Source organism: Carcharodon carcharias, chromosome 3, assembly GCF_017639515.1.
Source record: "Carcharodon carcharias isolate sCarCar2 chromosome 3, sCarCar2.pri, whole genome shotgun sequence".
Taxonomy (NCBI): Eukaryota; Metazoa; Chordata; class Chondrichthyes; order Lamniformes; family Lamnidae; genus Carcharodon; species Carcharodon carcharias.
Window position 1 is genome coordinate 122,899,635 of NC_054469.1, and position 27,280 is coordinate 122,926,914.

Consider the following 27,280-nt stretch of genomic DNA (forward strand, 5'->3'; position numbering starts at 1 on the left):
TCCTCTGTTGCAACAAACAAGCACAGTTTGTTCTTACGTCGGTCTCTCTCCATTATTGATAGCAAGCTTCAATTAACAAGTATACATGAAGGCGTGCAATTCAAATTTACTTGACTAGTGAACTCAGAGACCCAAGATATAAAAGCAGTGCATGTCATTGCTACCAGAATGAACCCTAAAAAAGTAAACATACAAGTTCAACAAGTAATAGGGAAGGCAAATGGAATGTTGGCTTTTATTCAAAGGGAATGGAGTATAAAAAATAGGGCAGTCTTGCTAAAACTGTATAATGCACTAGTTAGACCACACCTAGAATACTGTGCACAGTCCTCTTATCTAGGGAAAGATATACTGGCATTGGAGGCAGCCCAGAGAAGGTTCACTAGATTGATTCTGGGTATGGAGGAATTTTCTTATGGGGAGAGGTTGAGTAGGTTAGGCCTGCACTCATTGGCGTTTAGAAGAGTGAGAGGCAACCTTATCGAAACATAAGATTCTTAAGGGGCTTGACAGGGTAGATGCTGAGATGTTGTTTCCCTTTGTGGGAGAGTCTAGGACCAGAGGGCATAATCTCAGAGTAAGGGGATGTCCATTTAAAACAGAAATGTGGAGGAATTTCCTTTCTCAGAGGGTAGTCAATCTGTGGAATTCTTTACCACAGTGGGCTGTAGAGGTTGGGTCGCTAAGTATATTCAAGGCTGAGATGGACAGATTTTTAATCAGTAAGGGGATAAAGCATCATGAGGGAAAGGCAAGAAAGTGGAGTTGAGGATTATCAGATCAGCCATGATCTCACTGAATGGCAGAGCAGACTCGATGGGCTGAATGACCTACTTTTGCTCCTATATCTTATGGTCTTAAAGGTCACCTGTGGAGCCCTGAAAGGAGCCACTGGTGTAGAAATTGAGCACCGCTATCACTTTCACGACCACTGGCAGTGGGTTCCCTCCATGTCCCCATGGTATCAAATCTTGCAGTAGCTGGCAGATGTGACTGACCAGTTCCTTAGACATGCGCAGTCTTTAGCGACAGTGGTTCTCGGTCATCTGCAGGAATGAAATACAGCGTCAATGGAGCCTGGTTCTGCCTAGGTGCCGACCAACAAGGGTTCACTGTGGCCCTTCAGCAGTTTGTGTGGAAGCCCCATCCACCCTTTCTTCCTGAGGGTGGTGCTCCGCCCTCTGCGCAGCCAGGCAACTCAGTTGCTCTCTTCTCTGTTGTCTTTGCTCTCTGTATGCCACAAAGCATACAGCTAGTTCATCAGGCTCCATACTTCTGATGTTTTCCTCCTGCAGGATGAAAGAGAGTGATGCGTGGGTTAGCTTGGGTGTACTAAGAACCTGTCTTGGTTAAGTCTGAAGGCCCTTTAACGCACCCTGGAGAGTGCTGGTCACCACATGGATGGCCAGAGTTTAGTATTCTGCCTGGCTGCCCAAAACCCCACCTTCCTCAGCCCCACTTTTCCCATTGAACTGCAAGCTGTGCTCTCACTCAGACGCAGGCATTCTCCTAACTTGTGCTGCAAGGCTGCACTGTTAGCTTGAACCATGGGGAGACTGGTCCAAACCGGGTTGCTGACATTGCAAGGGGCTGTGAGCACTCCAGCAGTAACAGCTCCATGGACAGCTTTAGCAAAGAGATTGTACAATGCACCCAGTTGTCCAACTGTTCTGCAGTCCACTAAAATGCTCATTAGTTTGCAGTCTGTGCCAAAGGGTTGAAAAGGTCTGAAGCATTTGGTGGCTCTTTTATGCCTCTGCATTGCTCCACTGGGCAGATAAGCTAGAGACCCTACTCCAAGCATGTCAATGTGGCTACGCCTGAACAGTCTCAGATGCAGGGGAAATTGTCACTTTATAGAAGGTTTTCCTAATGTGTGGCCACTTCCCACCACCCACCCCTCACGTGCTTTTGCACTACCTTCAACCATAGGGCAGCCCTTGCCCCCACCCCCAAATCACCTCAACTGCAGGGCAGCTCTTGCCCCCACGCCTCCAACCCATCTCAACTTTGAAGTCCAACAGGCGACCCGGGCGGGTTACTGAGCACTCACCTCCGAGTTCCCCTCAAAGTGCAGCCCGCCAATTATATGCCTTATATATGCTCTTGTGAAACACATCGGCATGCAATCATGCCAACGTGGGCAGACGATCCAGTGGGGGGATGATTTCGGATGGCTGGCCTTTTAATGATATGCAGATGTATTACAATGAAGTGCCCAACGTCCGATGGCAGGAAACTCTGTGGCTTCAGAATGAGGAAAGGATGGAACAAAAACAAAAATAAAAATACCTGGAAAAACTCAGCAGGTCTGACAGAATCTGCGGAGAGGAACACAGTTAACATTTCGAGTCCAAATGACTCTTCATCAGAACTAAGGAAAAATAGAAAATAGGTGAAATATAAGCTGGTTTAAGTGGGTGGGGGGGGGGTGGTGGTTGCTGGGACAGGTAGAGCTGTATAGAGGGCCAGTGATAGGTGGAGATAGCCAAAAGATGTCATAGACAAAAGGACAAAGAGGTGTTGATGGTAGTGATATTATCTAAGGAATGTGCTAATGGGGACATTAAGGGTGGAAAGCAGGATGAGCAAGTGACAGATAGCCCTAGTGGGGGTGGGATGGAGGGGAATCGGAATAGCTAAAAGGTAGAGATAAAACAATGGATGGAAATACATTTAAAAATAATGGAAATAGGTGGGAAAAAAAAATCGGAAAGAGGGTAAGGAAGGAGGAGAGAGTTCATGATATAAAGTTGTTGAACTCAATATTCAGTCCAGAAGGCTGTAAAGTGCCTAGTCGGAAGATGAGGTGCTGTTCCTCCAGTTTGCGTTGAGCTTCATTGGAACATTGCAGCAGGCCAAGGACGGACAAGTGGGCATGAGACCAGGGTGGTGTGTTGCAATGGCAAGCGACAGGGAGATCTGGGTCATGCTTGCAGACAGACCGAAGGTGTTCTGCAAAGCGATCACCCAGTCTGTGTTTGGTCTCTCCAATGTAGAGGAAACCACATTGGGAGCAGCGAATGCAGTAGACTAAATTGAGTGAAGTGCAAGTGAAATGCTGCTTCACTTGAAAGGAATGTTTGGGCCCTTGGACGGTGAGGAGAGGGGAAGTAAAGGGGCAGGTGTTGCGCCTTCTGCGGTGCATGGGAAGGTGCTGTGGGAGGGGGTTGAGGTGTAGGTGGTGATGGAGGAGTGGACCAGAGTGTCCCGGAGGGAATGATCCCTGCAAAATGCCACCGGGAGGGTGAAGGGAAGATGTGTTTAGTGGTGGCATCGTGCTGGAGTTGGTGGAAATGGCGGAGGATGATCCTTTGAATGCGGAGGCTGGTGGGGTGATAAGTGAGGACAAGGGGGACCCTGTCATGTTTCTGGGAGGGAGGAGAAGGCATGAGGGCGGATGCGCGGGAGATGGGCAGGACACGGTTGAGGGTCCTGTCAACCACCGTGGGTGGAAAACCTCGGTTAAGGAAGAAGGAAGACATGTCAGAGGAATTGTTTTTGGAAGCGGCATCATCAGAACAGATGCGATGGAGGCGAAGGAACTGAGAGAACGGGATGGAGTCCTTACAGAAAGCGGGGTGTGAGGAGCTGTAGTCAAGGTAGCTATGGGAGTTGGTAGGCTTTTAAGGATATTGGTGGACAGTCTATCACCAGAAATTGAGATAGAGCGGTCAAGGAAGTGAAGGGAAGTGTCAGAGATGGACCACGTGAAAATGATGGAGGCGTGGAAATTGGAAGTAAAATTAATAATTTTTTCCAGGCCCAGACGAGAGCATGAAGCGGCATTGAAGCCGTCATTGATGTACTGGAGAAAGAGTTGTGGGAGGGGACCTGAGTAGGACTAGAACAAGGAATGGCCCACATATCGCATAAAGAGACAGGCATAAATGGGCCCATGTGGGTACCCATAGCCAAACCTTTTATTTGGAGGAAGTAAGACGAGTTTAAGGAGAAATTGTTCAGTGAGAGAACAAGTTCAGCCAGACAGGGGAGAATAGTGTTGGATGGGGATTGTTCGGGCCTCTGTTCTAGGAAGAAGTTGAGAGTCCTCAGACCATCCCAGTGGGGAATGGAGGTGTAGAGGGATTGGACGTACATGGTGAAGAGAAGACGGTTGGGGCCAGGGAACTGGAAATTGTTGATATGATGTAGGGCATGAGAGGAATCGCGGATGTAGGTGGGAAGAGACTGGACAAGGGGAGAGAGAATGGAGTCAAGATATCAAGAAATGAGTTTCGTGGGGCAGGTTCAGGGTGACACGATCGGATTGCTGGGACTGTCCTGTTTGTGGATTTTGGGTAGGAGGTAGAAGCGGGCCGTCCGAGGTTGGGAGACTATGAGGTTGGAAACTGTGGAAGGAAGACCTCCAGAGGAGATGAGGTCAGTGACAGTCCTGGAAACAATGGCTTGATGTTCAGTGGTGGGGTCATGGTCCAGGGAGAGGTAGGAGGAAGTGTCTGCGAGTTGACGCTCAGCCTCTGCGAGGTAGGGGTCAGGGCACCAGACAACAACAGCACATCCCTTGTCAGCAGGTTTGATGACAAAGTCAGTGTTGGACCTGAGAGAACGGAGTGCAGCAAGTTCAGAAAGAGACAGATTAGAGTGGGTGAGAGGAGCAGAGAAATTGAGATGACTGATGTCACGCCAACAGTTCTCAATGAAAAGATCAAGAGCAGGTAAAAATCCAGAGGGAGGAGTCCAGGTGGAGGGAGAATATTGGAGGCGGATAAAAGGATCCATTGAATGAGGAGAGGACTCCTGCCCAAAGAAGTGAGCATAGAGGCGAAGGTGGTGGAAGAAGGGCTCAGCATTGTGCCGAGCCTGAAACTTATTGAGGTGAGGGCGTAAGGGTATGAAACTGAGTCCTTTGCTGAGCATTGAATGTTCAGGAAAGGATGGAGCTACCTACAGCCATGCAGTTGGTTGTGGCCCTCAATTTCTCCATGTTGTGAGCCTTGCAGGCCCTAACCGTGACATTTCTAGCATTTCTCAGCATGGCATCAAAAATGCATCAATGAGGTGACAGAGTCTTTTTATGCATGGAGAGGGAACTTCATTGTCGTCTCTCTGAACAGAGTGAAGCAGGCAGACCATGCATGTGGCTTTACTAGGATAGTGGCTTCCCCGTTGTGTAGGGTGCCATTGACTGCACACATGTGGCTTTGTGGGCACTGCATTTGAATGCTGAGTGGTAACCCAACTGCACAGATTACCACCCATTGAATGTGCAGTTGGTGTGCGACTTCTCTCAGCACATCATGCTGGGGAGTACTTGCTATCCTAGCAGCTGTCAAGGTACATTCATCCTGTGCTAGTCCTGTATTCCATTACATCAAACCAGAGACTGGCTGCAGGGCATCAAGGATTATCTGCTCTACACCTGGCTAATGACTCCCCTCTGCAACGCAACCACACGTGGCCAGCATTTGTAGAAGGTGAGCCATGTTGCCATTAGAAACACTGTCCAGCAGATAAGTGGGCTGAAGAGGAATGGTTTTGTTCCTTGACTGCTCTGGAGGAAACCTCCAGTACTTCCAGAGCAGGTACCCCAAGTTGCAGTGGTCTGTTGCATCCTATCATCCATAGCTTAGTCATCTTGAATGCACAGCACTTTCCACCAGGCATTTGGTAAGTAGCTCAAGAGGAGGATGACAAAGAGCAGAAGGTGGAGAAGGAAGGAAGGAGGCAGGCAGCATATCCACTATCTAGAGAGCTGCTCGTGGGAGCATCTTTTGACTCAAGTTTCCGTGAATACAAACCCAGGTCCCCACTGGATCATCAGCGCCTCCTCCTGATCACAATGCTGAAATAAAGTCCACCAGAAACAGCCATTCCAGACCAACTTCATCCAATAAAATGCTTAATATTCTGTACAATGCCCAACTTACCATCCTTGTATATTTCCCTCAGTGCCTGCCTTCTGGGTACCTGTGTTTAGCCTAGTCCTCCTACACAGCACGACTGCAGTAGCTGCACCATGGCTGGTAGAAAGCTTCTAACTTTGAGTGAGGAGACAGCGTATGGCCTTGCAAGAAAACCTCAAGCAACTTTAGCTTCAGATTGCACCACCTAGCCTGAGCAGCAACAGTCTGGGCTTGTTGATAGGTAACAGAAAGAGCACTGGTGGAGTGGCAGTGGTGGGAGCACCAGCATTATCATCCTGAGGGAGAACAGCAGGTTTGTGCTCCAAGGAGCCAGGGCCACTCCTCTGGAGCTGTGCTTCCGTAATCCAAGTAATCTGCTGGAAGACAGATTGCTGGACATGATGAAAGCCCTTTTGGTATCCACAACCATCGTTGTAGCAGCCTGAGCCACAAAGCAACAAACTGAGGCTTTTTGACCTGAATCTGAGCTTCCACTGCAGCATTCCGATATTCGGTGGTTTTTGCTTGTGCCGCAAAGGAAGCGGAGACATCAGCTGCTGCACACGGCCGGGTCTTGCAAATGCTCTCATGGATTTGGCCACCATTTCTATGATGGCAAGGATGGGCTCCAAGAACTGCATGAAGCCTTGTGCAAGATAGGACCAGACTCTTCCATGCTCCTTGACGATGACTGTAACCTTTCTGGCAGGCCTGCCAATGCACCAAGCATTTCATTGTGTAGGCCCATTAGCATTTCTCAATATAGCACCCTGTCAAAGTCCTCATCAGAGTCCTCAGCATATGCAATCTTGCATTCCAGGGTGTTGGCATCCATGATATCCTTTTTCCTCGCTAGTCTGCAAGTCACTTGTAACATATCACATTCTGAAGTGGATTGTAACCTTAACTCCTTATGGGGCTATTCTAGATCGGGGGCACTTCCTTGACAATCACCATTGCGTATGTTTAAAACAGTTTGCCCTCACAGACACTTGTTAGGGTCTGAAGCGATGATCGATTTCTCCCTCAAGGAGAGTAATTAGCAGAATTACCTTGTTACCTTGTCCAACATAGCCATCTTTAATAAGTATCAGCCAGGTTATAATTACCTGGATATTAAAAGGATCCGGGAACCTTTCTTCAATAATGTATCTCCCCATTTAGGAGTATACAAAAAGGGATTCTTTGGAGTTGTATACAGAATACAGCATGAGACGTTATATTTTACTAAATTATTAAAAAAATTATGAAAGCACTGAACATGCAATACATTATAAGTTGCTAAGTGCATTGCAACATTAAGCATTATAAAAACATAATCTTAGTTCTAATATAGAATGCAGAAGATGAACCCCTATAATGCTGCAGTGAAACTATCTTAAATATGCATCAAAATCTTAAGTAAGGTATTGCCTTAAATCCCTGAGTAGCAAGCCATCTGCTTAGCAAGACACTTCCGCTCAACTGAAAGTAGAAGTGGTCAAATATGCATTCGGCCCTATTACAGTGAGGTGCATTGAACTGAGGATTTCAACACTTCTGACTTTTCAGTGGTGAGTTCCTATCTTTATGTTGTCCCTAGTTTAATCAGATCATCATTTGCAAATGTGGTTAAGGCCTCTGTACCTTTTAAGGTTATATTATTCACTATTATTGGTAAATTATTTCATCGTTGAAAATTCTTTTTATGAACTTATGAGCTTTTATCATGTCAAAAATATTTGTCATATCTTACAGCAACAATTCCAATGACACTTGTTTACTTGTTTCTTAAAGTCAGAATTATATTTCATAAAAGGGTTTTAAACTTTACATGGAATTGTCAGCTCAGGTTTTATTTTTACAATTAGATCATCCAAAGGTTACTTCCCGAAAGCATCTGTTCTTGTAACGGTAATATGTTAAGTTCCTGTTCTTTCTTTAAGTTGATTGATAAGAATCCACAAGACATTGGTGATACCTAGTCTTTTAAGAATTCCTTCCTCAAACTTAAAACATTAATGATGCCAAGTTACAGGAAAAACTGATATTTATGAATATTAATAGCCTTTTAACATTCCTTTTGCTAAAAACTATATCATTAGGATTTCTTATGTTTTTCTTATAATAGACTGTACCTGGTTACCTATGTTTGGAAAAAGCTTCTAAAGAAATTCCAACAAATTCTGAGGTCATTAAGTAATGATCATATGTTTTAAGTCAAGTATCATAAATATCCCTGTCTGGGTGAAACTTTTAATCCTTTTCACTTAAATTCATTTGTCTGAAGAGAATCTTTATTCCTAAAATGTAATATTCTAATTAGATCTGAATGTTACATAATTATTTATATTCCACCTAATTATATCTATTTTTCATCTAACTGCCTCTATATTCCTTCACACCCACCTCTTCGCCAGCATAAATGCGAGCATTGAGGATAAATTGTCGTGACTAAGTAATGTGCACAAGTCAAATATCCACCAGAGTGTTACTGCATATCAAAGGAAGTTTCAAAAGTACAAAAGATAATTTCAAAATTACAAGAACTACAATAATCAAACCACACAGGATGGGCTGCAACAGCACTAATCTGGTTTGGGAGGCAGTGGCAGCGATGGTCAGAGCCAACGCCCTGCAAAAAAGGACAGCCACCCAGTGCCACAAGAGGATGAATGATTTCCCTCTTCCTCCAGGGTAAGTCACTCATCTCATCACTCAACTCACACACTCACAACCCCATCACACATCCACAGGGCCCGCACTCACAGCCAGTTCAAGGGACTCACCATTCACTCTCTCACACTCACCATCATTGACCTCATCCCATCCATGGGACCACTCACCACCTGCACAGGCCAGGCATACTTATCATGTGGCCTGGCAGGCATCCTGCTTACATCTTCTCCATCTCTATCCATGCAGGACAAGCTGGACAAGAGAGAGGTTGCAGACTGGTGGCAAAATGCCCGAAATCAAGGTCCTCATGGACTTTGAAAACAGAACCATCCAGTTGGCTGGCGAGGACCTGGACCGGTCCTGTGCTGATGGTGAGACAGGTGCTGCTCTACCAAGTGAACATCCATCTGACAACCATGCTGTGAGTGATGTGTCCTCTTTCATAGGCCACTGCCATGCACTAATTATCTCTCCTTGCCAAACAGCCGACAAAGTCCATGACCCAGGGTTTTCAATCAAGCCTGGAAGAAAATTCTGATGAGGAATCTGTAGGCATCCTCCCTGAAGTCCCATCACAGTATTCCCCTCACCCTCAAAAGTCACCTCAGAGGCAGGGCTGCACTTGCCCCCTGATACCCACACCCTGCCACCAGTCGGGCAGGGTGGCACTTAACATGGACCATCCGAAGCCTGTAGAGCAACAGGTGACCCTGGCGAGCTTTGCAGAACGTTACTGTGCACTCACCTCCAGTTCAACTAAAGTGTGGGCCGCCAAGTACATGTCCCCCCTGTGAAATTGTGAAACATGACAGTGTGCTTTCCTGCCGACGTGGCGGACAATCCAGCAGGGGTGCAAGAGCCTGGGTGGGTTGCCCAGATAATGATATGTAGATGTATTACAATGAGGTTCCCAGCAACCAATGGCGGGAAACGCGGCCCGCCGTCGGTGGGCTGAGCGGACAATTGCAACCTGCCTTCCCGCCATTGTGAAACCGATCATGCCATATTGTCCACTCATGCCACCTATCATGTCCGCTGCCAGCGGACACGGAACATTCCGCCCTGTGTGGACGGGCTATCTTGTCATATGGATGCTGTAGTTTCACTAGAGCCCTGAATGATGTTGAGGACTTGATGAGGCCCAAACTAAGGATTTTCCATTCCTTATTATAGGTTTTTTTTGTTTTAGCAATGGGGCTGTCAGAAGGATATCCGGTCTCCATCTAGCCAAACTATATTCCCTAGTATAGCTCTATCAGTAGATAGGGAAATAATATTATGTAGCATGGCATGGAATGTAAATCTAGCAAGGGCTTTTTCATGCACTGTACTAAGACTGAGGTAATCTATGAAAGAATCCCATGACCAAGGGACTTTATTAGATTGAAGTTTTAATAGGGACATATGAATAGATGTCATAATGCTATTAATTCTAATGCCCTCATCTGTGGAGAGAAGTTATTTGTGACTAGTTTGAAGACCAGTGACAACAAGGGATTTCTGCAACTTAATAAAATCCCCAGTCTTGTGGAGGCTGTAATCTTGACCCCGGTTCCATTGATCTGATGTAAGGACTGATTCCACTAAGATTAGGGAAGACCTTTCGAGCAAGTGAGTGTTCATTAACACAGAACGCTGCATATGACATCAGGAAAAATCATCTAGTTTGATGAAATCTGCAAAAGATTGACTCAAAGGCACTATCACTCTATCAGCTTCAGGTTAATATGTCAGGAGGGAAGTATTGTCAAACACCTCCCCAGATGATACGTTTATAGAGAAGTAAGGTTCAAGAGCTCGAACCTTGAATTGATAGGGTCCTGCTGACATAAACTAATATGTGTTTTAGTTTATCCTTAGTCTCATCCCAGTCAATGTCTTTACACCAGAAATAAAGCGAATAAACTTTAATCTGAGGAAATCCTGATGTGTCCCAAATAGAAATGTCATTGGGAACTTGATTTTCTTTATGACAGGTGTGTGTTCTGTCAGGAGTTAACTTGGTGATACAAAGGAGGACCCTTCTGCCGTGTTTTCCTCTGTGCCATTGTACATGACCATTGTTGAATTGAATAGGGCCATCACACGCATTACCATCCCTCCAAATGTCAGTCGGGTCGAATACAGAAAAATGCTAGTTCTCGGCACTTCTGCAAGAAATTGCAGAGTGTGAGGTATTCAAATATTAAGACATCTCTGGCATACCGCATGCACTGCCTGTATCTGGAATGTTCCAAAGAATTGCCCGGTATCATTCGAATACCAATCTTGAGGCAGGCAAGATTCGCCTCTGCAGTTAATTTTTGCAGTTTTGTAACACCGATAATTGCTCTACTTCAAAATATTCCTTTATTTTTAAAGGGCATTGAAGAATGAGTATTTCTGCAACTTATGTAAACGTTTGTATTGTACTATTGTAAACTTTTGCTTGTCATCTAACAAGCTAGAATGCTTTATTCTGCAACTGTCAGTGAGCATTTGATCAATCTCAGCCATCCCATCATAAGTCCATGAATTCTTAAAAGAATTAGAGTAGAATTTTTAGAAACAAAATATTGTTGAGTTAGAAGAGAAGCCACCATTAACAGGAAGCAAAACCGGAGGTTTATCATGGTGCCAAATGTGGAATGATGATGTCAACTTAGGAACATACTGACTAATGGGGGAAGTGGAACTGAACACATGAGATTCTTGTGTTAATTCAGTGATGCTCTTGTGGGAAATGTCTGTGTTGATGAAGATATCGGATTGAGGGCAGAATCAGTGTATGGGAAGTCTGATGTGGGATGCTGTCCAACCCCATTCGTGCAAGGATAAATTTTCAGCTTACCCAATCATTAAAGTAGCAATGTCCCACTTGTTTGAAGCATTGCTCATTGCGTGTCTTTGCACCTGGGCCTCCTACTAACATCCAAACAGCTGGATTTTCATCTCTAAGGTTGCACATGGTAATACTAAGTCACGTAACCAGTTTATTCTCTTTCTGAATCCACGTAATTTCGAGCCAATACGGTGGTGTTGAACTCAACTTGGTATATGGAGCCATGTGATAGTACAAGTGGTTGAGGCTGAGATATAGGAATCATGCCAACAGGAAATGATACCTTAGGCATCATAGATGTATCATTAGAAATTATTGGAAAATTATGTCTTCTTCAAGGAACAAGCAGAGAGGCTGCAGTGGAGCTTGTACTGTTATGGTTAGTAGGAAGATTTGAATAAATCTTCTGTAAGTTGAATTTGGGTATGAGCACCATATTTAATAATAATCCATAGAACAGTAACTAATGTAACAAGCAGAAGGCTAATCAAGACGGAGGTGAAGCAACAATGTCTCAATCCTTTCATCATGCAAGATCAAATCTTATCATTTGTAATTTTCTTGAGATGTCCCTGTTTCCCTTCATTGTGATACAACTACTGCCAGTTCATCAGATGTGGTTTCCTCTGAAACCAAACTCTGAGGTATTGCGAAACCCTGTGCAAAAGGGGCAGCAGCTGGTGATACAGTTGGTTGAAGCTCGATCAATGTTGTTTTCCATGTTGTGTTTCAGGCTAGGTCTGGGAAGACAGTGTATGACTGCATCTTGCACCGTTTCTCCATTCTTGTAACCTTCAGGACACCTCCTCAGATTGTCTACAGAGACAATTTTAAAAGTTTGCCTGCTGTTTGGCTGATCAGCAAATACTTACACAGTTCGTTAATTAATAATGGCATTTGAACAGATTTTTTCCACCTAAGCCTCAAACCATGTTTTTGTTCAAACTTCCTTTGCTGAACCCATTCCCCTGTTAAAGGTTGCCATGTTTGTTGGTGAGCTGTTTTTATCTATTTGTCACTCTTACTCTCTGATCAATTTTATGAATCTCATTTGTTATTTCTTGTTTCAAATCTAAAGGTTTCTATCAGGCCAAGGAATCAGAAAGTGTAGAGACAATAAAAGAACCATGGGTAAGTTGTGTATGCATATCAACACATTAAATAATATGGTGTTCAAGGGAACACTGTCCCTGATGCAGATGTGGGCACATTATTGAGCAATAACTGCATCTCTAGAATGATGGTGGTCCACTTATTCCCTCTGATTCTCAACAATTTGGTCAATAGTTTTTTTGCTTTCTGGTTTTTACATTCCACCAGTCCCTCTGACTGCAGATGAGATGGTGTTCTATGCTATAATCAAATCCCTCTTTGCTCACAATAGCCTTTGAAGACTTTGGAAAGAAAAGATCTGCCTGGATCAGAGTGTAGAATCTTGGGTGCACCAACTATAGTGATAATGTCAGTAACAGCATCGACAAGTATGTTTTGTGAAACAGTTTTTGTGGTGAACATCCAGTAGAAGGAAGTGCAGCTATCATTACAAATAAGAACATGTTTATATTCCAGTGGTGTGGGAAGTGGTCCAATGAAGTCACCAAAAAATTCTACGTTAATAGAGTAGGCTTCACAGGGGCCAATGGTGGTGGTTTAATAAGTGATGATTTGTTAGTTAAATTATATAGTTCATGATTTGCCACGTATGTTTTACAGGCTTTGAGCTTGCTTGGCCACCAATACAAAGGGGTCAATTTGCAGAATGTTGCACAGGTACCCCATGTGCCTGTCCTATACCCTTCTGAGCTTCTTTTACAAGCTGTTCTCGTTTGTGACTCGGGGGTACTTCCCGGATATCCTTGGGCAACATAACCAGTAAAATACCAGTAGGGGTCTCTGAGTAAAAGTACGTTGATGGATATCTTTTTGGATTCTCTTTGTTGGGTCTAATAGCTGATCCAGTTTCTCATCATGATTAGCTGCCCTTTCTACCCTAGAATGACTTTAACAGTGGCAGGCCCCTCCTGAGGGGATGACATGTAGACCGTATGTTTTGCCTGTACGCTAGCAAGGTTGTTGTCCTTCGGTTGTTGTCCTTCGAGAGCACTGAACCAGTGGTATGTCCGGGAACATGAATTACCTGATAATCACATTTTTCCATTCGTAAATGGAGAATGTCCTCCCACAGTTACTTATGTTTTATGGACTCGCCCTTATGACTTGTAAAGCTTGTCTGCTTGCAGGACACCTCATCCTGGTTGATTTCCCATTTGCAATATCTGTACAGATTAACATGGGCTTAACAGGGTCTGCCTGTTCTGAAGCATACTATAGTGCTGCTGCTTCAGCATGTTGTGTTTTCCGTTGGCCATGGGGTGTGGATAGTAATTCTTCCGGATAAAAAGAATAGAGTCTCAGAAGGTCCCTAGTGCTATTCTTATCCCAGCTGAGGATTGTTGGGATGTCCTTTTTTTGATCATCATCAATGATCTATTGCAGTAAATAACCTTGATGGTTTTCTATCAGTAGTCTCAAAGGCACTTGTTTAATTCTCTCCTCAGTATCATCATCTTCCATAACAGGTAGGAATTCTAAGTCCATATCTGAGGATAGAAATTGAGAATGAGCGTAGGATCACTCAAAAATGAAGCCCATTTATCGTACCAGATTTGGCAAGCTTTTTTCCTCATCAGAGGCCATCTGCAAAACTGACTGCAAGTCTGGTCTTTCAGTATAAATGATAATGGAGTGTACCCCTTCAAGGTGTTGAACTTTAATGAGGCACTGGACAACCATAGCCATTATTTTTTTTTTAATTGTCAGTCTTTCAACGTTGGAAAAATTATAAGAATAAAGCCGAACAGGAATTATGTGATTCGCATTGTAAAAAACAGCAACTACTATCTTAGGTGGTGTCCAGACATGAACTTTGAATGCAACCTGCAAGTCTTTTCATCGTGGCACAATTGATGCACATTTGAGTAATTATCTGTGGAAAATATGAATGGGCCTTTCACTGCCCAGCCCACTCTAACATACAGAGGTGCTAAGAGCTTGGAAAAGGTCAGTATAAAAGACCCAGCAAAGTTAAGAAGTCCAAAATTCGCTTGTAGATCTCAGGGTCCTAGGGAATTCAATTGTGGTTATTTTCTCATTATGGGAGTGAGTTAATCCCCTGTCACTTCCAGTTATACAGAGGCCCAGAAAATCTACTTGCTCCCTAATGAATTGACGCTTTTAAATATAAAATAAAGCAATATACAGCAGATGATGGAAATCTGAAATAAAAATAGAAAATGCTGGAAAAACTCAGCAGGTCTGGCAGGTCTTTCTGGAGAGCTAATGTTTTGAGTCTGTGTGATTTTTCTTTAGCTCTGAGAGTCATACAGACTTGAAACATTAACTCTGCTTGACTCTTTTTAATGTTGATCAAATATCCAGCAGCAGTGAGTCAGGATAAAACCATATCAACAGCATTCATGTGGTTGTGGAGATCATTGTGTGAAACATATATGTCATCCACATGAGAGTTAACATTAAGTAAGTCTTTCAAAAGATCTATAGCATGACCAGACCAGACCAAGGGCTATTTTGACATCCTTGGGGCAATCTAGTCCAGCAATACAGATAGCCATCAGGTGAGGTCATTGCTGTATTCTGCCAATCCATTTCTTCAAGTGGGTGTGACCAAAAGCGATTCACTAAGTCAATACAGGCTTTATATTCTTCTCTTTTTATACCAGAAAGAAGGGCAGTATAATTCTGCTATTGAGAGAGTATGGCACTGAAACTTTATTTAGCGATCTATAATCAACCACTAACCTCCATCTGCATTCAGGTTTAGGGACGCCAAACAAAGGTGTATTAGTTCTAGAGAGCATTTTGATTAGGACACCCTGTTCCTCTAAATCTCTAATAGTATTGAGAAAATCCAATTTCCTTTGTGATCTTGAATAGGTCACTGATTCTTGGGCTTGTGCCAACCTGCATCAAGAGAGTGAGGTTCTATATCTACCTTGCCACATTGGTTTAGATGCCACTGTAGATAAGGGTAGTATTTACTAAGTTGCTGTTCTGGAAGACCTTTATCACCCCTCTCTAGGCAAATTCAGTCCAGCTGTACCTGAATATGTGTCTGCTGATTGTCCTGGTCCATGGATGCCTCCACAGGCCTGAATGAAACTTTAAGGAAAGCTTTATATCAGGGAGTTCTATTACAGATTAGGTACCAGCCCTATCTCTAAGGTTGCTGTAATGCCATAAATGGTAACAGGAATTTGATTAAAGTCAATTAATTGCATCTGACATTGTGTGAATGCTCTGAATGATAATTGATAATTGATAAGCTCCTTATAATCATTTAGTTTAAATAAGCGTGTGATTCAATAATCCAATAGCATATAATCAGCTTCAGTTTCAAACAGAGCTTTTATTTGCTCATCAGTGGGCAGGGTTGCCAGGGCATACGGGAATTCAAAAGACCCTGGCCAGGTACCAGTTCTTCAATCCTGAGAAATGTATTCTGCAGAATCCCGACTGTCAGCTTTTTCCTCAGTCCTGATCACTTTAACTGATGGGTGTGCCTCCATTTTAGGAATGTCATCTTCCTTGACCTTTTAGGTGGTTTAGTAGGAGGTTTACAGTCACAATGACCAGCCCCTTGGAGCGGACACTGGTCCTGCTGGGTGCCTTTTTGATCCCTGGCCCAATCTGCCCTGAATCCTCCCATTGCTCGCTGATAGTCATGGCCAGTGTAAAAGTTGCCCCCATAGGGACCCCAATGTCACATACTTATCCCACCTCTCCGGAGAGGGATGCAGCCCCTGTTACGAGCGAGTTGGGGAGGCAGACTAACCCGAACACCCATCTGGGGTTGCAAAGGCATGGCCCTGGGCTGATGCTGGCCTTGTCTCTGGGTAACAGAGGCATTGTCTGCAGTATTTTTATCCTTAGGTTCAATTTCACTACAGGCTTAGTTTGGGGCAGGCTTAAAAGATCAAGATTTAAGCGGATAATGCATTCAACATCATCCCATCTCTGTTGATCATTGGGATAGGCACTCAGGGAACCCTCAAATGTCAGCCTTAGAGCTGCATTCTGATATTTGTTGGCCAGACAACCATGAACAATATCCTAGTTACCATGTGTAAGGATTTTGCCTAATCGGTAGGCGGTTACTAAGACATTAGAGCAGATTATACTGTGAAGGACCTCTTTAATCAACATGCACTCCCCAAGCTGTTGTAAGGACATGGGTATGTATTTGAACCCAGTTGTTGCACTAGTTAAATGAGGGAACTGAATCAGAGGTCAGCATCATGTGAAGGAGTTGTTTTAATGTTGCTGCATTCCATCTCTGACAGCAGGTTCCAAGTTTATCAAAGTTGTGTAAAATCCAATTTGCTTTGTCGTGGTTGGTGTTCCCAGACTTATCACAAATGGCATTTATAAAGTTAAGATTTACATTGCCTATGGGTGTATTATGTGGTTACAGGGTCTGGCACACATGAGCAGCGAGTCCTTCAGTTGCAGCATGCGGATAAGACTGAGCAAATGCAAGCCTGCATTGAATATAGTGAGCCATTAGCTGTCTATAATGCTCCTGCAGATTTTGATCACTAACCTCATAATAAGGAAGCCACCTCATTTGAAACCCATGGCCGCCATGAATAAAAGACAGCTAGGACCCACAATCCTACCATGACTACCTCTGCTCTGTCGTGCACCAGACATCAGGGCACCCAATTGTGCGGGCTGCACTTTATCATTAGGGAACTTTGTGGGTCTGGGGTATCAGTTTCATTATTCAACCTGATCTGTTCGATCCCCTCATCCTAGAGTGAACCACAACAACACCATGGGTTCTAATGGTATCATTTGCATCAAAACTTTCCATCTCAAAGACAATAACCTGATCCTGGGGAGATACTGGAATACTTGTTCTGCTGAAGCAAGTTGTGGGATCACCCAATTGAAGGACTAAGCCAACTCCCTCATTGTTTGCCATCATGTCAGGACCTAACATCAGCTAGGATTTAAAGCAAACTTTAAGGGAAATTTCCAAACCCCAATTTTAAATTGAGGAAGTCCTGGTTTAAGCTCTATAAACCATGAGCGAGGTTAGCCATCTCCAGACACTTAAATCTAGGTCTTATTACCACTGCCAGTAAAAAACTCCTTCCATACTTATAAATCAAAAAATGCACATTTTGGACACAAATATAAATATACGATTCTGTAACAACTAAGAACACATTGGATGCCATCTTGAAGTGAATCATAACCTTAACCCTTTATGGGGCTATTCTAGATCAGAGTACTCCCCTGGTAATCACCCTCCACTTTTCAGTATCCTTAAAGGCTATATTGTTCACTGTTTTGGTAAATTATTTAATTGTTGAAAATTCTCCTATTATGAATTTGTGAGCTTCAATGGTCAAACATCAATAACAATTATTGTAACTTCTGTTTACTTGTTTCTTAAAATTAAAATTGCATTTTATAAAATTGATTTTAAACTTTACACAGAATTGTCAGCTCAGGTTTCTTTTTCACGATTAGGTCATCCAAAGGCTACATCCTCATAGCATCTGTTCTTGTAAGGGTGATATGTAATGTTCCATTTCTGTCTTTAAGTTGATTGATAAGGGTCCACAAGACATTGGCGATACCTAGTCTAGTCTTTTAAGAACTCCTTCTTCAAACTTAAAACATTAATGATGCCAGAATTCAAACAAAACTGATATTCATGAATGTTAATATACTTATAACATACGAACGTATGAGTTAGGAGCAGGAGTAGGCCACTCAGCCCCTCGAGCCTGCTCCGCCATTCAATAAGATCTTGATTGATCTAACAGTAACCTCAACTCCACATTCCCGCTGACCCACAATAAGCTTTCACTCCCCTTGCTTATCAAGAATCTATCTACAGCTGCCTTAAAAATATTCAAAACCTGCTTCCATCGCCTTTTGAGGAAGTGAATTCCAAAGACTCGTGATCCTCTGAGAGAGAAAGTTTCTCCTCACTTCTGTGTTAAATGGATGACCCTTATTTTTAAACAGTGACCCCCTAGTTCTAGATTCTCCCACAAGAGGAAACATACTTTTCACACCCACCCTGTAAAGACCCCTCAGAATCTTATATGTTTCAGTCAAGATGCCTCTTACTCTTCTACACTCCAGCAGATACAAGTCTAGTCTCTTCAACCTTTCCTCATAAGGCAATCCACCCATTCCAGGTATTAGTCTAGTAAATCTTCTCTGAAATGCTTCCAACATCCATCCTTAAATAAGGAGACCAAACTGCACATAATACTCCAGATATGGTCTCACCACATCTGGAGTATAACTGGAGACCCTGTATAACTGGAGAATAATCTCCTCTCATTTGTATTCAATTCCCCTTGCAATAAACAATAGCATTCTATGACCTTTTCTAATTACTTGTTGTATCTGTATATTAACGTTTTACAATTCATGCACTAGGGCACCCAGGTCCCTCTGCATATAAGAGCTCTGCAATCCCTCACCATTTAGATAATATGCTTCATTTTTATTCTTCCTGCCAAAATGGACAATTTCACATTTTCTCACATAATACTCCAACTACCAGATCTTTGCCCACTCACTTAACCTATCTATATCCTTTTTTAGCCTTATTATGTCTGCCTCACAGCTTACTTTCCTACCTATCTTTGTGTCGTCAGCGAACTTAGCCACCATTGCTTTGGTCCCTTCATTCAAGTCATTTATATAAATTGTAAAAAGTTGAGGCCCCAGCACTGATCCCTGTTCATCTTGCTAAAAGCTATATCATTAGGGTAATGAAATAGACAGAACTTAAATATTCTGTTTTTCACATGATAGCCTCTACAAGGTTACCTATATTTAAAAAAGGCTTGTAAAGGAATTCTAACAAATTCTAAGATCACTAAGCAATGACCATATGTTTTACGTCAAGTGTCAGAGATATCCCAGCGTGGGTGAAACTTTTAACCCTTTTCTGCTTAAATTTGTTTGTATTAAGAAAACCTTTATTCCTAAAACATAATGTCCTAATTATATCTGAAATCTACCTAATTATCTAAATTCCACCTAAGTATATCTATATTTCACCTAGCTGCCTCCATATTCCTTCACAATTCCTTTTCTGTCTCCATGCTACTCTGTAAATTTTGCACAGTGCTAGTATTTGAGCTTGTGCCTGTGAGTTTGAGAAAGAGTGGTGGTATTTCTTCTTCATCAGTCCCTTGTTCCTTGAGACTTCAACCCCCCACAATAATTTTTGGCCAGGTCTTTGCTGAAAACATAGGCCTGAGTATTCTGGATGGTGGGGTTTCCCCTTCCCACCATCTGAAGAGCCAGCGGGGAACTCATAGCCGCTTACTCTGACTGCCCCACAGCCATTTTATTGCTCAAATGAGCATCGATTGGCTGCAGACAGGACTTCCGCCGCTCACTCGGGTGTCGGGGAAGAGACCAGGGCCAGAGGGAGGGAGGTCCAGTGGTCACCGGTGCTTAAGGAATTGAGAGGTACCCAAAGTCAGAAGGGAGCTTCTGATGGAGGTGCCCCCCCAACTCTCCCTACTTTCCACCTAAGCTTGTTCATTTCTGGGCTTCCCCCAAGCCAGGTAAATCCTCCTGCCAGCATAAAAATTAAGGCTGGGCAGGAAACAGACCTTAAGTGGTCAATAATTCGCCACTTAAGGTTCTCAATTGGTGCAAGGGTGGGCTGCCCATCTGAGGCCATCTCTGCCCCAGCATAAAATCGCTGCAAGATCTGGGCAGGCAGGCACCCAGAGGGAATTCCGTTCCTTCAATTTCACACTCCTCCCCTCCGTCTAAAAACCCGTCAGTGGGTGAGTGTGAAATTCAGGCCATAAAGGCAGAAGGGCAGAGTTGGGGGGATGAAAATGGGGGAAACTAAGAATTGCATGTTTGCAATCTGCAGCTTGTAGCTCAGAAGAGATTTTGGAATGAGGAGGGGAAAGGGATGTGGGAAGGTAGGTTAGGTAGGAACACACTGTCATCCTCAATAATTTAAACTCTGGTCATGGCCTGAGGTGTGGCGACTAGAGAGAGGCAAGTGTCTCAGTGAATGCGGAACAATAGGTTTGGGTGATGTGTCTACAGCAGTTGAATAACTGACAGTGTGTGCAAGCTGAGATGTGAGTGTCAGGCTTGCAGCAGTGCAAAGTCTGTGAGGTTGAGGTGAGGCTATAAATGTTCGGTAAGAGTCAAATTTAATAGAGATTGTTCATAGGTGAGTGATGTAGGTATGGTACATTGAACAGTATATGAGTCTAGTGGTGCATGTGGTGGGATATGGCATTAGTGGACTTCCCTCCCCCGCACCACGGCCTCTCCCCCAAACCCCATTCACTTACCTTGAATACTCATGTCAGGTCATTGTATTTTTTACAACACTGCATCCAAGCCCTCAGGGGTGGACTCCTGTTGTTGATTGACACAACTATCTGATCCCACTGCCTTCTGAGAATTTGTCTGGAGAGCCTCTTGGCCCTCTGTGGTTAAAGCACATCTCTCCTCTGCATCTCCCTGACCAAGACCTCCAGTGAGTGTTGAAAAATCCTGGAGCCTGTCCTCTTCCATGTTTGTGCTATTATTGCATCTTTTTCCAGGTCAGAATGAATTCCACAACAATTTCCACCACCTGTCTAGTCGCATAGTGCCTCCCCTTTAAAAGGTGCAGGCTGGCTTTAAATAGTTCGGAAAGATTTAAATGATACAAGCATCTTACCATTTCTGGACCTTTGTTGAAGTGTGTAGCCACTTAACGCACAGTTAGTGCTGGTTGCACATTGCAAGCATCATAATAAGAAAGTAGCAAAAAGTTGACATGCTGCCTGCATCAGAAGCAATGGGCATGGGGGCATGGGTTAATCCTGCATCAAAATCTATAGGCTTATTTTTGGAGGCTATCAAATTTATCCCTTGCATTACTCAGTTAGGATTCTTCAATCTTATTGGTTGCAGAGTCTCTTTGTTGCTTGCCTTGCTCTTAGATGCCACAGATCCCCTTTACAGGACACTGCACTGGGTTAGGCACCTGACAGGAAGTTTCCCTTTAAAATCAGTGAAAATTTCATCAGCAAGGCGAGCAGTGAGGCCATAAAAGCCAAATCAATAAGTTTGATTAAATATGACCTTCCTTTTGGTGATCCATGTTACCTTTTTATATTCTCTATTTCTAGATGCTAGTTGCATCAACTTTTAGCAAATATTCCAGTGTAATTACTACCACTGACATTAAGATAGTTCCCTGGATTAGTTCTATCTCCCTTTTGAAGATAGGAATGAATTTGTTCTCTGTCAGACCTGGGCCACTATTCTTTTTCTATTGCATGTTTATATATGGGTACTAGTGTCTCTACCTTCTTCTTCCTAGTTTCTTTGCGTTTCTTTAGGTGCGATCCACGTGGAATCAGGGATTTTGTCCTTCATAAGTTTGGTCAGTTTGTCTAATGTCTGCATTCTTTATTTCTTAACTCTCATAATATCATTCTTGTCTTCTAATACTGCTGTCATTTCTTCTTCAATGAAAATTAAAGTAAAGTATTTATTTAGTATTCCTGCCATTTCAGCATCATATCCTGAGTTAATCTTATTCATTCCTTGGTGGCCTTATCACTATCTTAATCCTTATTTTGTTTCTTATGTGTTAACATAACTATTTGCCGGTTCTTATACATTCTTTGATATTTCCATTTCATATTTCTTCATTGCCTTCCTAATTATCTTTTTTTTAAACTTCTTTCCTAAGCCCACAATTTTCCTTTTTGTCATCCTCTCAGTTATGGTTTCTTTAGATTATGTTTACCTTATTTCTTGAAATTTGATTTCATTCTAAACTTTTAAATTATTTATTGCATGTCATTCTTGGTTAGATTGTGCTTATTCTTCACGGAAATATATATCTCCTGAACTAAATTGGTCTTCATGTAGATCTATATCGATCACTCTTAAATATTGCCCGATGTTGTTTGGCTTATGTCTGACAATGTTTTTCTCCACTTTACCAACCTTAGTTCCATCCTCAGTGCCTGATGCTTGAGCTTTTTTTCCAAACCATTACGTTACTCTTTGAGCTATCTATATCTCTCCCAATCATTATCTTAAACCTCATTATATCATAACTACTAATCCTCAGATGTTCTCCTGCACCTGCTTCCCTGATGTGCTCCGAATATATCCAGTTACAAAGACTAGCAATGGTTCTTCCCTTCTTACCTATTTGGTTAAAAATGTTTACAAGTTATTGTAATGATATAATATCTTGGGCTTACTTACTGTACAAGAAACAAGCCATCAATTTCTCATTAGGAGTTGGGTAAACATGTTGTGGGTTCATTTATTCTGACTAGGCACATGAGAACAATTATACATAGGTGTAAAGCTTGAAGGCATCAGAGCTGTGTGTATGCTCTGCTCAAAGCAAAAGTGAAACTAAGACTGTATCACACCACACATTTCCCTTGTAGTGATATCATGCTGATGTTACAACTTAACCCATTATATTTAAAGCTATTCTGCCCCCCACCGCCCCCCCCCCCCCCCGCCCTTCCATAGAATCATAGAATCACAGAATCACAGTGCAGAAGAGGCCCTTCGGCCCATCGAGTCTGCACTGACACATGAGAAACATCTGACCTACTTACCTAATCCCATTTACCAGCACTTGGCCCATAGCCTTGAATGTTATGACGTGCCAAGTGCTCATCCAGGCACTTTTTAAAGGAGGTGAGGCAACCTGCCTCCACCACCCTCCCAGGCAGTGCATTCCAGACCGTCACCACCCTTTGGGTAAAAAACGTTTTTCCTCACATCCCTCCTAAACCTCCTGCCCCTCACCTTGAACTTATGCCCACTTGTGACTGACCCTTCAACTAAGCGGAACAGCTGCTCCCTATCTACCCTATCCATGCCCCTTATAACCTTGTACACCTCGATCAGGTCGCCCCTCAGTCTTCTCTGCTCCAACAAAAACAACCCAATTCTATCCAACCTCTCTTAATAACTTAAATGTTTCATCCCAGGTAACATCCTGGTGAATCTCGTCTGCACCCTCTCCAAGGCAATCACATCCTTCCTATATTGTGGCGACCAGAACTGCACACAGTACTCCAGCTGTGGCCTCACCATGTTCTATACAACTCCAACATGACTTCCCTACTTTTGTAATCTATGTCTTGATTGATAAAGACAAGTGTCCCATTAACCTTTTTCACCACTCCACTAACATGCCCCTCTGCCTTCAGAGATCTATGGACACTCACGCCAAGGTCCCTTTGTTCCTCAGAACTTCCTGGTGCCATGCCATTCATTGAATACTTCCATGTCAGATTACTCCTTCCAAAGTGTATCACCTCACACTTTTCAGGGTTAAATCCCATCTGCCACTTATCTGCCCATTTGACCATTCCGTCTATATCTTCCTGTAGCCCAAGACACTCAACCTTACTGTTAAGCACCCAGCCAATCTTTGTTTCATCCACAAACTTACTAATCCTATCCTCCACATAGTCATTTATGTCATTTATATAAATGGCAAATAATAGGGGACTGAGCACAGATCCCTGTGGTACGCCACTGGACACTGGCTTCCAGTCACTAAAGCATCCTTCTGTCATCGCCCTCTGCCTCCTACAACTAAGCCAATTTTGAATCCACCTTATCAAATTACCCTGTATCCCATGTGCCTTTGCCCTCTTTATAAGTCTCCCATGTGGAACCTTGTCAAAGGCTTTGCTGAAATCGATATAAACTACATCAACTACACTACCCTCATCTACACACCTGGTCACCTCCTCAAAAAATTCTATCAAATTTGTTAGGCATGACCTCCCTCTGATAAAGCCATGCTGAGTATCCCTGATCAAACCTTGCCTCTCTAAGTGGAGATAGATACTCTCCTTCAGAAATTTCTCCAATAGTTTCCCTACCACTGACGTGAGACTCACTGGTCTGTAGTTCCCTGGCTTATCTCTACAATCCTTCTTAAATAGCGGAACCACATTAGCTGTTCTTCCGTCCTCTGGCACCTCCCCCTGACAGGAATTAAAAATTTGGGTCATAGCCCGTGCAATCTGAAGTGTAACTATTTGCAATACATGTTCATGTTTAGTTACCAATACATAAGTGCATAGAATGGATGAATCTACGAGTCTCTAAAGCATACAGGTAATCTGCTGGTATGCCAAGATCTTGTGATGATAATCTTGTCTGGAGGTTTCTTTAATTGCTCACAGTGATCCGTAAGGTTGTCATTCTTGTGTGCGTTCCTAGTTGCATTTAGGAACTTGTCCTTGATGCAATAGGATGGTACAGTGGTGGAGGAGCCGGGATGGATCTGATTTATCCTCAGTTATGCCTCACTGCTACACCTTTGTGTGTAATGACTTTATAGGACCTTGATTCTGAATAAATCTTTGTCACCTCAACTGGTTGCCTCATACATTCATAGGATCCTGGATGAGAACTTGTGGTCCCAATTGTAAACTTGGCAATTCTGTACTTGTATTTTCATCATGCCTGTTGGTCATATTCTCTTGTGGATTTAAAGTTGATTTGTAGTTTCTGAGAGTAGAATGGGTAAGCATAGGTAACTTGGAGGTATTGGTCTGCCAAACATGAGCTCGGCCAGTGATGGAATAGTTGCACTTAAAGGTGTCCTTCTCAAATATAACTTTGCAATGTGTAGATCTTGCTTGGTCTGCCTACATTTGAGAATTTGGGATTTTACCATGCAAATAATTCATTCAGCTAAGCCATTAGATCTAGGGCAATGAAAATAAGTAGTGTTATGAACATTCCACTCCTCACACATGTCCTGAAATGGCTAACCAATAAATTGCGGACCATTATCCGTAATGACCTCTCTACACACACCAAAGAAACTGAAAGTAGCACTTACAGTGTGCCCAACTGTTATGCTTGAAATATTGTGTAATTATCAAATAATGGGGTGCTTGATAAAGTAGTCAACAATGATGGTGAAGTCAGTGCCATGGGCATGAAAGAGGTCTGATCCGATTATGGACCAAGGATGGTCAGAATTTCATGTGGGATCAGTGGTGCTTTGTGCTGAATTGGCATATGCTTTTGACATGCCTTGCAATTCTTGACGACGACTTCAATATTATTTTTCATACCCGGTCAATAGACTGTCTCCCTTGTGAGTCTTCCCATCCAATCTATGCCCATATGTGGGTGGTGGAGTTGTTGAAGGATTTCTGCAAATATTCTGGTATGAAGACCTGCCTGCCTTTAAAAATGATTCATCGGGAGATGCCTCACTCATCCTGATGAGGCCAAAATTGTTTCACCTGTTCGTGGACATGTTGAATTGAATCAGGCCATCTTTCAATGGTAGTTTTCTACAGTTTCTGCAGTGTCGAATCTAGCACTGTTTCTTCTTATATCTTCTGGCATTTGTGTTATACAAGATGTACCAGATCAATTTGGAGAACATTTTCAAGTTCAATGTCAATGAAGCCAACTTCTGTTTTTACTGGCTTCAGCAATCTGCTAAGTGTATCTGATATGATCATCGAGTTACCTTGCTTGTACCCAATCTTACAGTTGCAACCTTGAATTTTTCTCAAGAGACATTGCAATCTCAGTGGTGCATTGGTCAATGATTTTTGGGAGATCATCTACAGTGGCTTGTGGTCTGTGTCTATGACAATTTTTTTGCCAATTTGATAGGTATGAAAACACATGATTCCAAACGTTAAAGCCAATGTCTTCCTGCTCGATGTTGGAGTTTTGCGTTTTGGACAGAGATTTTGAAGCAAATGTGATTGGTTTATCTTTTTGTAGTACACATGCTCTCAGACATTTCTGTGAGGGATCTATCTCCAGGATAGTTGTTTCCCTAGAATTGAAAGTGCAATATTGATGTATTTTGCAAGGACAACATTTCATACGACATGACATATGTGATTGAGCTGCACCAATCTGTGTGCTGTTGTACTCTCCTAATAATGCTGTCTTTCTCCATTTTTTTCTAGTTCAACCTTCAATTTGTCTTTTATGTGGATGTTGTACTTACAGGGTGAATCAATTGATGGACTTGCATTCTCCTGCAAGTATAATGTTGCAACTCCCTTGAAACTTCCAATTTTGTCAAAATATTCTGGATATTTTGATGTTAGGTAGTGAATTGAGGTAATAGGAGCAGTTTCTGAGGTTGATCTGCCTTGTGATGTCTGACTGATTCCATGGATTGTCACTAGCAAGGTCATAACACGTCAGTAGACCTGCAATCACTGGGATTTTAGTTTTCATGATGTAGAACATCTGTGACACCCAGGAGGATCTATTGTACTTGCACTCCAGGGCTTTGGATCCTGCACAAGGAATTAGTGAACCGTTGTACATTGAAAGTTTCACACTAGTTGGTTTTGCCATGGCCTTCCACATCTGTGAATACATGTCTTTTAGAATTTATAGACATAGTATGTTGGCACTTGCCCCTGTGTCAATCTTGGCCAATAACAAATAGTTAACAATTTTCTTGGGACAGATAATTTGAATCTTGAAAACACTTCAGACATTGTGAAGGCATTTATGTTTACCATAAGATTGAAGGTGCGAAACGTGTGTTCATCACTCTTGGTCTCGTTGTGCACATCCTCATCAGTTTCTAGTCTGTCAGTCCTGTTTCTGACAGGATCTCCGATGGTCATTCATATTGTTTGAAGGTACCCATTGTGTACAGTTTGTTTGGATCAGTGCACAGCTCTTTTTGCTGCATTAGCCTTTGCTTTGGTGCCTTGCTGCTGCCAATGGCCCTTTCTGTTACATGCCTTGCAGAATTGGTGAAAAACTGCACATTTCCTTGGTGCATGCAGAAGTCCACAATTTCCACATACCTTGCTAAGTTTAGGTGTTTTAGTGAGTGTGTCAACAA